At 35.0% G+C, this 9,578-nt stretch overlaps 1 long non-coding RNA gene across 1 annotated transcript; it reads left to right on the forward strand.

Annotated features, from left to right (window-relative positions):
- Window positions 1-373: 373 nt before the first annotated feature.
- Window positions 374-5,151, forward strand: LOC132619349 (uncharacterized). The gene is made up of 2 exons (XR_009574697.1): window positions 374-808; window positions 4,554-5,151. It is a non-coding gene; the product is annotated as an uncharacterized LOC132619349 (long non-coding RNA).
- Window positions 5,152-9,578: the final 4,427 nt, after the last annotated feature.

Here is a 9,578-nt window from a genome sequence, read left to right on the forward strand (position 1 = left end):
TATTGATCAAGCTGTTCATGTATTTATACAAAGAATTGTAGAAAAGAAAAAAATAATTACTTACACTTGCTAGCTTTCTATTGGTTCCTACTGTAACCAATTTTGGAACGTTCTATTCTTCTACTATACAGCTGTACATGGTCTTGATCAGGGGCTAAGATTAACCAGCACATTTTTGTGATGTATGCGTTTGATCATCTATTCTCATGTCATCACCTGAATTGGAGATGGGCCTGTTGTGTGCATGTGTTACATTGGTTTGAGAATAAACTTGTGCAGAATTCGAACTTGGCCCAACGTTTTGTCTTGGCCCACTTACTCTTTTGACTTGTTGAGTGACGCTGTTTTGACCACAGAATTTTGGTACCAATGTAGTAACAATTTCATGATCAAATTGGCAATTTGAACTTAGGGTTTTCCCCCTTTCTTCCACCTCTATCTCTTCTTCCATTTTCTTTTCTGTACTCAAACTAAGGGAGGAACAAGGAACCTTTTTTATATTCAACACCCCCCTCAAATTGGAGGGGAGGGAAACGGAGACCAAACTTGCTAATTAAGGACTGATGAGAGACATCAGACAACGGTTTAGTGAATAAATCAGCTAGCTGAGATGAAGCTGGTACAAATGACAGAGAAATTAATCTGGCAAGGTACTGTTGTCGAACGAATTGCAATCCAGTTCCACGTGCTTAGTACGTTGGTGGAAAACTGGATTGCGAGCAATTTGATGGCGGCTTGGCAGTCAGACAACACTGAAATTGGAAGAGTCGGAGAACAACCAGAATAGGTCAACAATCGATCAAGCCAGGTAATTTCTGCGACCACCCTTCTCATGGATCTATATTCAGCTTCAGCTGAAGAAAGAGATATAGATACCTGTTTTTTTAGATTTCCATGAAAGAGGGGAACCACCAAATGTGATATAGAAACCACTAATTGAACATCTAGAATCCACACAAGCCCCCCAATCCGCATCAAAAAAAGCTTGTATAGAAAAAGAAGGATTGGAAGATAAAAATAGTCCTTGCCCTGGATCATTTCTTAAATAACGAACCACCCTTAAAGTTGCAGTAAAATGTGGCATATGAGGTTCTTGCATATACTGACTAAGGTGTTAAACTGCATAGGATAGGTCAGGCCTGGTATGTGTCAAATAGTTTAGTTTACCAACCAATCTCCTATAAATGGTAGACTCATAAATTAAATCCCCTGAATCAGCTGAAAGTTTTTGAGAAGGGTCCAATGGAGAAGAAACTAAGGGCAAATGTGAAACATCAAACTCAGACAATAACTCTAAGGTGAACTTTCTTTGAGTGAGGATAATCCCATGATCCTCTCTGATCATCTCTATCCCAAGAAAATAATGCAAAGCACCAAGATCCTTTACTTTAAACTCTGCATCAAGAAACTTTTTTAGGTGCTGCATACTTGAGATGTCATTTCCTGTTAAAATAATGTCATTCACATAAACTACCATAATGGCAATTAGATCACCAGACTTTTTGATAAAAACTGAATAATCATTCAAAGAAGCAACAAATCCTTTAAAAACTAAGGTTCCTGCAAGCTTGGCATACCATTGCCTTAATGCTTGCCTCAAGCCATACAAGGACTTTTGTAATTTGCACACATGATTAAGACTAGGTGGATTCATGCCTACTGGAAATCTTATGTACACTTCTTCATTGAGATCTCCATGCAAAAAGGCATTGTTCACATCCAACTGAAAAATGTCCCATTGTTTCTTGACAGCAATTGTTAAAATAGCCCTGATAGTTGTCATTTTTACAACTGGAGAGAAGGTCTTTGTGAAATCAATACCTTCTCTTTAAATATCTCCTCTGACCACTAATATTGCCTTCAATCTTTCAATAGTACCATCTGACCTGTGTTTGACTTTGTATACATATTTACAAGGTAGAGCCTTTTGTCCTTTAAGCAACTCCATAACCTCCCAAGTCTGATTCAGCTCTAGAGCTTCAACTTCATTAGACATAGCCTGTTTCCACCCTGAATGCAAGTGAAGCTTGACTGAAACTAGTAGGTTCTATTATGTGTGAAATAGAGTTAAAAAGTAGTTGATTATCAGAGGTTAAAACAGCAAAAGGAAAAACAGTAGGAGAAACTGGAGAGGAAAAGCAAGTAGTAAGATCAGTCAAATAAACATTGCTAGAAATGTAGTCTGAGAGGTAAGCAGGTTCTTTGTATGTTCTTGCTGATTTCCTAGTTTGTGTAGCAGGGATAGCATTAGGAAGTGTGTTGTCTAGTTCATCCTGGATTATAGGTTCAGATGGTAAGGGATTAGAGGGATTTGATTGAGAAGTTGAAGATGAATGTGTAGAAGTTGGTGAAGGTGGAGGTATACCGTCATCAGAGTAGGATGGTGAGTTTGTAGAATTTGAAGAAGGAAAAATAGATGTAGGACCAAATACTATAGAGGACTTGAAAGGATAGTTTTTTTCATGAGAAACTACATCCCTAGAAACAAAAAATTCTCTATCTTAAGATCTAGGACTTTATACCCCTTTTGACCAAATGGATAACCAATAAATGCACAAGCAATTACTCTTGGGGAAAATTTTGACCTGTTTTGAGTTAGAGTAGATACATAACAGAGATAGAGTGGATACATAACAGAGACAACCAAAGCATTTTAGATGTTGGTAATTGGGAGGGTGCTTGTAAATAACTTCATAAGGTGTTTTCCCTTGTAAGACTTTAAAAGGATATCTATTTATGAAGTAAGTAGCTGCCAAGAGACACTTCCCCCAATAGATTATGGGTAAATGTGATTGAAACAATAAGGCTCTAGATATTTCCAATAATTGCCTATGTTTTCTTTCCACAATCCCATTTTGCTGTGGAGTTGCTACACAAGAAGTTTGTTGTAAAATCCCCTGAGAAGAAAGAAATTCAGAAGCAACAGTCCCTTTTCCCAACTCTAAAGCATTATCTGACCTTATTTGTTTGACTTGTGTGTTGAAATGCCTTTCTACCATAGCTAGAAATTGTTTGAGCATGGTGAAAGCATTTCCTTTGGTGCTTAAGAGATAAGTCCATGTTACCCTACTAAAATCATCCACTATAGTTGAAAAATACTAGTATCCATTGTAGGTGTCTTTGTTATAAGGCCCCTATGTGTTAATGTGTATTAGTTCAAAAATGCTCTTGGTTTTTATGGTACTTTGAGTAAAAGGCAATCTGGATTGTCTAGCAAGAGGACAAACATCACATTTGCAATCAGAGATAGATTTAAAAGGAAAGGAAACAAGATTCTTCATTGATGAAAAAGGCATATGCCCAAACCTTACATGCCATAAACTAACATTAGAAAAATCCTTGACTGAAACTGAAACAGGAGCTAAAATACAAGTAGGAAAACTAGGAAAATGAGAAAAACTAGAAGCTGAAAATGAAGCATCATGAGTCTTGGGAGATCTCCTAGGTTGTGTACTAGTAGGAAAGAGTTGATAGAGTCCATGACTAGCTTGACCAAGTACCAGAGACCTCTTCACTGAAGGCGCCTGCAAAACATATTGAGTGGATGAAAAGTGATTAGACACTGTAACTGAGTACACATATTATGAATAGACAAAAGGTTAAGTCTGAAAGAAGGCACATAGAGAACATTATGAATGGTGATTTCAGGAAATAAACACACACTTCTGCATGAGTATCTTTGACCTTGAAACCATTAGGCAAATTGACATTAACAGGGATAGGCAAAGCTCTAAGATTGACAAGGATTTTAGAATCAAAACACATATGTTGAGTATCCCCTGAATGTAGAATCCAAGGATTAGAATTAATAGAAATCAAGCAAAAATGGATTTAGTCAAAACATTACCAGCCAGGGCAGCATTGGCATTAACATCTGAACTTTGTTGATTCACGTTAGACTAAGTAAACAGATGAACTAGCTGAGTGAATTGCTCAGGACTTAATTGATTCAGATTCTCACTATTGATGAAGTTAGAGTAACTAGCTTCTGCAGCTGGTTGAGAAAAATTGCTCTTTACATCCCTCTGATAACCTCTTGTCTTAGTGAACTTGAAATTTGTTGGAAAACTAATCATTCTATAGCACCTATCGACTGAGTGTCCAACCTTCTTACAAAAGGAGAAAACCACATTATTTTTCTTTACTTTGAAACCTGAGTTCTTAGTTCCTGAGTACTGTCCACCTGGGTTGTTGTTACTGTTAGCTAGGAAAAAAGAAGAATCATTAGTAAAGTTTGAGTGTATTGATATTTCCTTTTGTTTCTCATCTTGTATGAGCAGAGCATATGCTTGACTAACAGAGGGAGGGGGACTCATCATTATGATGTTACTCTTAACAGCTGCAAAAATGTCATTTAGTCCCATAAGAAATTGAATTAGTCTTTCATCTTGTACAGATTTCAACACTTTATTTTTTCCTCCACATTCACAAGCACATGAGCACATTGTTTTGGTATATAAAGTGTCCAGTTCATCCCATAAAGCCTTGATTCTAGTATAATAAGTGGAAACATTGTTTGAACCTTGAACTAAGTCACTCATCTCTTTTTGTAGGTGATACAACTTAGCACCATTAACTTGTCCAAACCTTGCCTCAGGGTCATTCCAAAGTTCCTCAGCAGATTTTGAATAAAGAACATTGTCTGAGATTTCTCTGGACAGGAAATTTAGGTCACCATATCATTGCACCTGTTCCAAAATTTGAATTCAGTGCTGTTGAGAGAAGGTGATTTGTTGCTACCATCAATAAATCCAAGTTTATTCTTTCTGACAGAGCAATCAAGACAATTCTCTTCCAACCACCATATCCTTTCCCTTCAAACATGGAGTTCACCAAGGAGATCCCTGGTGAGTCTGAAGGGTGGAGGAAATATGGGCTGCTACTGTCTATGGCAGTAGATGCAGCAGTAGCATTGGTAATGTATGCTATTTCAGATTCAACCATTTTGAAGAAACAAGATGAACAACCAACAAAAAAAAAAACAGTGAAAGCAGAAAATCTAGAAAAACAAGAATATTAGAAATCAAATCTGCAAATCTGTAAATTAGTATTGCTCTGATACCATGTTGGAAAACAAAATCAAAGAACACAAGAATGTAAAAATTTCCGGATGCTTTATTGATCAATCTGTTCATGTGTTTATACAAAGAATTGCAGAAAAGAAAAAATAATTACTCTATACACTTGCTAGCTTTCTATTGGTTCCTAGTGTAACCAATTTTCGAACCTTCTATTCTTTTACTACACAACTGTACATGGTCTTGATCAGGGGCTGAGATTAACCCAACACATTTTTGTGATGTATGCATTTGATCATCTATTCTTATGTCATCAACTGAATTGGAGATGGGCCTGTTAAGTGCATATGTTAAGTTGGCTGAGAATGAAATTGTGCAAAATTCAAACTTGGACCAACATTTTGTCTTGGCCCAATATTTATTCTTTTGACTTGTTGAGTGACGCCGTTTTGACCACAAAATTTTGGTACCAATTTAGTAACAATTTCACGATCAGATTGGCAATTTGAACTTAGGGTTTTCCCCCTTTCTTCCACCTCCATCTCTTCTTCCATTTTCTTTTATGTACTCAAATTAATGGAGGAACAAGGAACCTTTGGTATCTTCAATATACTATAAAGGGATATGGTAAAAAATTTAATATCACATATATGGTATAAATAAAAGTTAATGGGTGCCTGTAAACCCATCGATTCTCTTCTAGAGAAGGTCGCAATGAGCTAGACGAGTCGTTCATTATTATGATAGGTGTTAAGTGAGAAGTGCAATGATATATGCAGCTGAGGCATCCTAACAACCCCAATGGCGAAGAGCTGACATCAAGGTGCCAAATCTTTCCGTTCATGTGAGCTCTTTATAAGGAAGGTTAACACGTTATCCCTAAAGTAACTTTTATCTGGTGAGCGGCAACCCTTCCACTCGACACCGTTGAATCATTCAGGCCCTTGGTTCTCCATATGTATGTTTTATAAGTTACTTTTTCTTTTTTAAAACTACTGAATTCAGCCACGTCAAGGTGACACTCTACCGGTGAGTTATATCTTTCCTCGCCCATCAAGAAATAGAATTGACTAATCATGTGCGAGACGAAAATCTCATGCACGGTTTTGAATGAGAGAAAGAAGTGAGGAATCCGTTTAAAAATGAATAACATTTTTTATATATCTAAAAAAAAAATTAATATCAAAATATTCACCTAATAATATATTTTTATAGTTACAAAATGCTATGACATATTTAATTCCACCAATTTTAATAATATTTTATCAATTAGTTTTTTTTTTTTTGCTTGTTTCTTAAATATTATGTTAAGCCAAATGTCATCATATAAATTCAAATGGAGGATGCAACATATATTGGTCTTAAAGTGGAAAATGTCATCTCGTGGACGAACAGGGTACTGCGAGGCTACAAATGGGGCGAGGAATCTGTGCCCCTCGATTTCTTTATTTGCAACACAAGATTCCAAATCGTGATCCCCCCAAAATGGGAATTTCTGATTCCAATAAATTGAACAAACTTGATTCACTTCGTAAGCTTTTTCAACTGATATTCTACACTTCAGCTAAAACTCTTTCATTCAATTGCTTACAAATGTTAAAGAGTTAGTGAAGAGCGATCAAAGAGGGCATGTCCATTTCAGTGTGAAATCAAAGAATACTCACTTTTTATTTGATCATGATTAGTTCGATTTACTATCTTATTCATGCATGCAATTTATTGAGTTGCACTATTTGATGCAATGCAATTTTGTTTTCTAAGAAACTATTTTTTTTTTTCAATTCGGTGTCCGATTCCGTATTAGAACTCCAACTAATTCGAATAGCGCCTATAAGTCCACTGAAAGGGGAGTGCTTTTTATTATATTTTTTCATGCTTAGGACTCAAATTCGAGATCTATAATTAAAGAAGAATGAATTATATAAATCCCACGACAATCCTGGATCGTTAGAGTAAAAAGTTATTTATAGATCACTAGTGTCTGAGTAATTAAACTTTTAACAATGTCTGTGCACGAATATCCCTTCACCTCCCCCCCCCCCCCCCCCCCAATTGAACAGACATATAGATCAATGTCTGTACAAACTTCTTTTCTTTATATTTAACACACAAATCGTATGTAGCTATATATAGCTTTTAAATGATTTTGTTGCGTATATTTGTAAAATTTAGGATTAAAAACGTTGATTAGTTTATAAGATTCCATTGGTTGGATTATTAGGAAGAGAGAAGACCAAATTTGTAGTGAAAGCATCGACATGCATGTATCAAACCTTCGTTGTGTACAATTGAAGACTTGATATATCGGTACTCTATTCTTCCTCTCCATTTTCTAATTGTTGCTTAAAAGTTTAATAATTGATATTCAAGTTATCCTTTCCCTTTTTTCTTCTTAATATATATTAATAAAAAAAGTTCTCTTTCGGCTACATAGAGTTCAAAGCAATTTAATTTGTAGAGAGGACAATATTGGTGATGTAAGTTTGATAATCAGTACTTCCAATCTGTTTGTTTTTAGCACAAAGTTAATGCACTGAAATATATAATTGCATTTTTTGGACTCGTCCATTATCCAAAACTCACATGGCCTTTCACTTGATTTTAGACCATGGAGGCCTTTCTCTCCCAACCGCCCTTGTAGACGAATCTAGAATTTTAATTTGATAGGTTTAATTTTTAGGTGCTTATTGCAGAATTTATTGGTCTTTTTAACTTATGGGTTGACAATCGTCAGAGGAACATGATTTTGACACTAGGGATTGAAAACCTATGAATTTGAGGCGACTTTCCCACAACTACGGTACACTCTATACTTTATTTGCATGTAAATATAACATATATACTATAAAAGAAAAAAAAAAATCCAAATTTCGTTGTTAAATCATTCATAGCTAACATAATTATTTGATAAGCTGTTATTAATTCATCGCTAAATAGGATTAACGACGAATTTTGCTATTGTTGGTGAATATACCACAAATTATTACAGTTGAAAATTAAAATAAAATGAAAAAAAAAAGAATTAAATAAATATTCAGGTTGAGGCTCAGATATCTCGCTCTCTTTAAAGAGATCCAAGCCCACTGTGGCATAATCTTCACCGGCTCAGTAGTATAACTCTGACTTTTTCCTCCAGGATAGAACAACCCATCAACGTCATGTGACTCAACCGACTACGGACTAGCTAGTTGAAGAGTCCAAAGCTCAACCATAGAACACCTTCATTCGACACAAAAATACTCTCTTTTGTAGTGACTAAGTTGGAGACATAAAATATTTTTCTTTCTCTCAATTCTTCCTTTCATTTTTTTTTTTTTGCGCGGATTGTCCTTCATTAGGGGTGGTCTTTAAGTTTTTCCCTTCGCTTAATACCCCGAGGTTGTGGGTTCAAACCCCAGCTCAGCAAAAAAAAAAAAATCGCAACCTTAAGGTAGAGTTTTGCAAATCTGTCCATGCAGCAGAATTTGCATGGGTAGATTTGCAAAACTCTGTCTTGCCATTTTTTTTAAATTTTTTTGACTGAGCTGTGATTCGAACCCGAAACCAAGAAATTTTTAGCGAAGGACAAAAGTTAAAAACCCCCAATTTGAGGAGCAAAAATTAAAGACCACCCCCATCGAAGGACAATCCTGCAAATTGCCCTCTTTCTTTCACTACTCCAACCTCACATCACAACATGTTTTCACACTTCAGCACAATCTTTTTTTATCCAACGGATGGAAGAAACACCACTATTTATAGGTCTAGAATTCTTCCAAATACAAAGTAGTGGAATATTAATAAGTGAGGTAGAACATGAAATTGTGGTTACAAGATTTAAATCTTAGTGAGTATTTAGCAGGATGAATTACACCACCCCTTTCTTGTCAATTTGCCACTGACATGACAAGAAATAATGCACTTTTAATATTGTAATTTGAATATTAAAATGCAACACACACCAACAGCTATTTAGTTATATAATTTGTGCTTTGATTGCTCGTCTATCAGCTGGTCTTTGAATTTGATGCATTTGCATGTCTGTTCCAATGGATTATTTAAAATATAAAGATCCATAAATATATATTTTTTCCTTTAACAACCAAAACAGCAATAAGAAACAGTGATATATAATGTAAAAATCAAATTCCAATGTTCGAAATGTGATTGGATCACAATCTGAAGTACACTATTTGATTCCCATGGACATTATATTTGGGAGTGAATTACTTAAAAGGCCATTCAACTATAGCAAATTCACTATCAAAATCAATGATGTTTGTTTTATATCAATAAAGTCACTCAAGTTAGAGTAGTATATCAACAAAGTCATTATAGTCAAAAAGCTAAAGGAATAATTACATAAACCTCCCCTCAAGTTTAATTTTGTTTAACTTGCCTCCTTTGTGGCTATGCTTACCTCTTTTATTTTAATTTTCTTATAATAATTTTTTAACCTAATTATTATTAACACAAGAAAACATAATTTAACTAATTTGTCAATTATGATATATTCTTTTGTTTAATTAATTTTGTAAATATGTTTTAAGGAAAAAATTATTTCCAACTCCATTATTATTC

The sequence above is a fragment of the Lycium barbarum genome, chromosome 11 (genome assembly GCF_019175385.1).
Source record: "Lycium barbarum isolate Lr01 chromosome 11, ASM1917538v2, whole genome shotgun sequence".
In the NCBI taxonomy this organism is placed as follows: Eukaryota; Viridiplantae; Streptophyta; class Magnoliopsida; order Solanales; family Solanaceae; genus Lycium; species Lycium barbarum.